Source organism: Urocitellus parryii, unplaced genomic scaffold (assembly GCF_045843805.1).
Source record: "Urocitellus parryii isolate mUroPar1 unplaced genomic scaffold, mUroPar1.hap1 Scaffold_70, whole genome shotgun sequence".
Lineage (NCBI taxonomy): Eukaryota > Metazoa > Chordata > Mammalia > Rodentia > Sciuridae > Urocitellus > Urocitellus parryii.
The window spans coordinates 569968-575401 of NW_027554136.1; the positions used below are offsets into that span (position 1 = coordinate 569968).

A 5434-nucleotide genomic window follows, 5' to 3' on the forward strand; every position below is an offset into this window, starting at 1 on the left:
TATACAGTTAATTACAGCAAAAAATACAATACAGTTTTGTTGCTGTTTTAAAACACAACTTAGATTTTAAATTACATCACTTGAAAATAAAAAAAATAAACTACTTTACTACAAAATGAATTCTACATTTTTTGAAAAATCACTCAAAAATAAGACCACTGAATTGTTTTCAAAGTAGTTCTATCAATGACTAACCGACTCCCCATCCCTCCCACCCCCCCAAGGCCCAAGTAGTCATCTACAGCAGCCCAGAGGTCCAGCTGATGCTTCTAGACTGCTGTCTGTATCTGAGGCCAAAGTCGGATCTGTTGACATTGAAGACACATCATTGACAGACGACGATGACGATGGATGCTGAGAGCCATTGATCACTGCTGCACCTGTGCTAAAGGAGAGGGCTGCCCTCGTATAACTCCATTCTTGGTTCTCTCCTCCAAGTCCATCACTTCTTTGTATATCAATTCTTTCCACTCTTCTATTGTGTGTTCCGTTTCATCTAACTGCTTATCAGGGATCTTTGGTGGTGGAGCTTCTGCTTCAGAAGGATCATACCAGACATTGATGTATGGATGCTGAAGAGCTTCATCTACAGAGATCCTTTTAGATGCATCTATGACCAGCATCTTGGATAACAAATCCCTTGCCTGACTGGCTTTAAGTTTGTTGTGTTCCGAGTCAGCTGGGAAAAGTACATCAGGGAAGAGTTTCTCAAAGCTATATCCAGCATATTTAGGTCTGTTTTCAACATAAGTCCTTACTGTTGGTTGTAGTTTCTTCATAAATTCAGGACACAGTGTTCCAAGCTGTTCAATAACTTTATTCCACTGATCAATATGATCTGTACCTGGGAACAAAACACCACCTTTGATCATTTCTCCCATGATGCACCCAACTGACCAAATGTCAACGTTTTCCTTGTAGCCCATGCCTAGGATGACCTCAGGTGCTCTGTAGTATCGAGTCACTACATAAGGTGTCATCATAAAACTTGTTCCTGCAGTTCTAGCCAGTCCAAAGTCAAGAATCTTCAAAGTGCAATCTGATTTTACTACTATATTACTGGGCTTTAAATCCCGATGAATAATTCCAGCAGAATGAAGGTGCTTGATTCCACACAGCATCTGATAGAGAAGGTAGGACATTCTTTCATGATCTAGTTCCATCTGAATCACTTGGCAAAGATTTGCATCCATGAGCTCCATGACTCTGTAAACATCTTGAAATTCTTCTAGGGATTTCTGTGGTGTGAAAACATTCAAAAGTCCAATTATATTTTTATGATTAACACATTTCATAAGAACTAGTTCTCTGTAGGCCCGCTTAGCATGAGTTTGATTCTGAAATGGCCGGCTTAGCTTCTTGATTGCAACTTTTCTTTCAAGAATGGCATCATAAGCTGCACAAACTATTCCTTGAGCTCCGGAGCCTATAGGTTTTAAATTCTGATACCGTTTCAGGACTGTGAACGTAGAATCTCCAATTTCTACACTATAAAAATTGTTGTCCCGCTTGCTTCTGCTCATGATGGCAAGAAATTAATTTAATGGCTTCATCCAAAAATTCACCAAGAGGCCCGCAGCGCCGCAAAACGCAATAGTAAAGACCCCAGAAAGGACTGACACTGTCCGGGCGTTCGCCGCGGCCGTTACCCAGCGCTGCTCGCGGCTCCGCTCTCCGGGCCGCGTCGTCCGGCCTTGGCCGCTCCGCTGAGTAACAGGGACGCCGGAAATCTAGCATTGTACTTTTAAATTGTGCCAAGGTAAAAACCAAAATCACTATGGAAATATGAATAATATTTTTAATTGAATAATAGCTAATTATTCATGTTAAAATGTGTGAGATGCAGCTAAAATGTTTAGAAGAATCACTAGAATCTTAAAAGTTTATATTGAAAAAGAACATAGGCTGAATATCAATAATCTTAAAATCTTCCAATTAATCAGAGAAAGAACAACATGTTAACTTAAAAAATATAGAAAACAAGATAATAATGAGCCAGAATTAATGAAATAGAGAAACATTTACAATAAGGAGAAATAACAAAGGAAATTCATAACCTCCAGGAAAAAATTATCAAACATATACACAAATAACATGAGTTATCAATATCAAAAATTAAAAAGTCAACATTACTTCATATTTCCCTTTACAAAGGGCAATATTAACAATTACATAGTTTTAAAATGTTATTTAAATAAACTCAACAAAGAAAACTATAGGCAAAGATATTACCAAATCAAACTAAACTAAATTCTATCAAAGGAAATCATAATATCAGTTTGGCACAGACTCTTTTAAGAAACTCTAAAAAAGAGAATATTTTCCAACTTATTTTATGAAGCTATCATATCATTACACCAAAATCTTCAAGACATTACAAAAAGAAAATTGCAGAACATTATCTCTGACATTCATAGAAATGATTTCTGATTAATCAGTAAAGGATAGTAAACAACTTTTCATTTATTTGAGGGTGTAAGTCTGATTTAATACTTCAGAATCAATTAATGTAATTGAACATATCTACAAAAAAAGAAGAAAAATCAAACTGCAAATTTCAAGATGCAGAAAAAAATACTTGCTAACATTCATTTTCAATTTATGTAAAAATAGCAAATCTTTAGTCTGATAGTAATAATAATGATAATAACAGACTTATACCATACATTTAATAGTGAAGTATTGAGAACTTTTGTATTTGGGAAATTAAAAGGGAATGTCTTCTTCCAACAACTCTAGTAAATATTGAAGGAGAGGTTCTATAGAGTATAATAAGCCAAAAAAAAAAAAAAACTGAGTTAGAAGAAAAAATTGTTGTCATTTTTATGCTGGAAATAATTGTATATCGAAAGATCCAAAGAAATTCAGAAATGAATTTAGTAAAATCATTATGTGTTAAATTATTATTTAAAAGTTATCTGAATATCTATACCATTTAAAACTAGAAAATAATATTATAAAAAATGCTCCATTCGTTGTCTATTGCTACCATAATAAAAAATATTATCATAAATTTAGCCGTTAAACCAAATTCAATTACTGTGTTTTCTATGTCAAAAACCAGGTCACGGAATTGCTTATTATGCTTATGCTCTAGGTTTCACAAGTTCAAATACAAGGTGTTGCCTGTCCTACATTCCAGTCTGGTCACTATGTCTGAATCTACTATTAAGCTCATTTTGAGTGTTGACACAATTCATTTTTATGAAATTGTAGGACCAAGTTGCTGTTTCCTTGCTGGGGGTTGAATTCTTTTTTTTCTTTTTTTTATTGGTTGTTCAAAACATTACAAAGCTCTTGACATATCATATTTCATACATTAGATTCAAGTGGGTTATGAACTCCCATTTTTACCCCAAATACAGATTGCAGAATCACATCGGTTACACATCCACATTTATACATAATGCCCTATTAGTAACTGTTGAATTCTAGAAACCAAGCATCTTCTTTGGTTCAAAGTCTTGTCCTCCACATTCAAAGCTAATAAGTGGTTTGTTTGTTCAAGTTCGTCCCAAGTTTCACATCTCTTTGACTTTCCCATCTACTTCAACTCATTTTTACTTTATTCTCTGTCATATATTTGTGATTTCTGCTAGATAAATGAATTTGTTTCAAAGGAAATACATGATTCGATTGTACCTACCTGGACAGTTTAGGATAATCTTTCTGTTTTAAGTCCATATCATGTTCCCTTCCCATCATTAGCTACATTAGTGTTTAAGTGAATAATCACAGCCAGGATTCAGTGGGGTGGGGTGAGATGGTGTGGGGTATCTTCTTTAGAATTCCGTCTACCACAGAAGTAATTTACAATAGCACAAAAAGGCATCCATTTCTATGTATAAATCTAATGAAATATACATTCACTTTCTACACAGAAAACCATAAAGTGTTACAGCAAAAGTTAAAGAAGCCTAAATAAATGCAAGTATATGCCATATTTATGAATTGAAAAATTCACTACTGTAGAGATACCAATTTCATCCATCTTACTTAAAGATAAATAATAATCTCATTTAATAAAATTAGAAAACTGATTTTTACATTTAAAAGGAACAGAGAGGTGTGAAGAATGCCCAAGGAGAATTTATCAGATATAGATTTTGACTGGAAATGATTCAAAGGTTCATGAATAGGAGGTTGTATAAATAAAATATGGTATATATAAATGAAAGACAATACGATGCAGCCACAAAAGAGGAATGAGGAATACCTTTAGGGACTACTATGGTATGGTTTTCAGAATGTATTGTTACATATGCAGTAGCTTCAATAGACTGAACTATATAAAATATATTTTAACTTAAGAGTTCATAGTGGTACTACACCACAAGATCACTTGTTTCACCTTTGGAGCATCCTGAAGTGAAACCTGATGAACAGAAAGAATCTTGTATGTATCCGACCTTTCTGTATGACTAGTATTTGGGCAAGTAAACTATGGATGAGGGGAAATTTCTCTTTATGAGTGTACTTTAGCATTTTTGTTTTTAAATGTTTTTATGAATTACAATTTTACACAATTGGAGGGTTCATTTTGACATGTCTGTGAATGCATATAACAAATTTGATCCATTTCAATCCCCAATATCACTTTTTCCCCTCTTCTCTTCCCTCCCCCAATGCCCTTTCTCTAATCTATTGGTCAGCTTCCTATTAATTTATTTTTTTGTTTAGTATTATACATAAAAGTATAATTCATATACTTTTATAATAAAAGTATAATTGATTTTGACATAATCACACTTTTTTTAAAGGTATTTGCTGATCTTTATATACTGGAAGATGATTTGTATGTCACCCCTCATTCTTCTTTCCAGTTTAAATAAACTTCTTGTGTGCCTGTTGAACTTTGTTATGCCACCCCTCAGAGGACATTCCAAATTCCTTTTTCATCAAATTCTATAGTCAGTAGAACCCAGAAAAGAGGGGCACTCAGTCCAATCCTTATTTTTCAAAAAATGGAGCTCAATTGCCCAAGTGGCAAGGTGACCTGATCAGCATCACACGGCTAGGGTCTAGGTTCTGATACTGGCAACAATACTAGCCCTCACCCTTCCCCAGTCTAGTGATCTTTCCACAAGCAATTTTTCTTACAGGCAATTGCTTTTAGTTTCTCTTCCTTGTCTGGTTAATCTTCTCTTCTTCCTTTGTATCCTTCCAATCTTCATTGTCATGCTGGAATTTTCTGCTGTTAGAATGTTGGTGACCCTACTTTTGATCATACTTCAGTATTGATTTTTGTTGTAGATTTTTATTGTGGTGGAAGTTGTTTTCTTTACCCTTTTCTGCCTTTGTAGTATTTATGACTCCATTGAGACCTCTCTACAACCTTCATGCTTTCCTAAGCCTTGCTGATTTTCCAATAACTGATAACTGGGAGTTAGGTTTACTCATGGGCAACTCTATGAAGCAACCAGCATATGGTCTT

The 5434-nt window shown here is 34.5% G+C and overlaps 1 pseudogene; it reads right to left on the reverse strand.

The window, feature by feature from the left end:
- Positions 1-224: 224 nt before the first annotated feature.
- On the reverse strand, positions 225-1711 carry LOC144252944 (mitogen-activated protein kinase 8 pseudogene; annotated as a pseudogene).
- Between the last annotated feature and the right edge of the window lie 3723 nt (positions 1712-5434).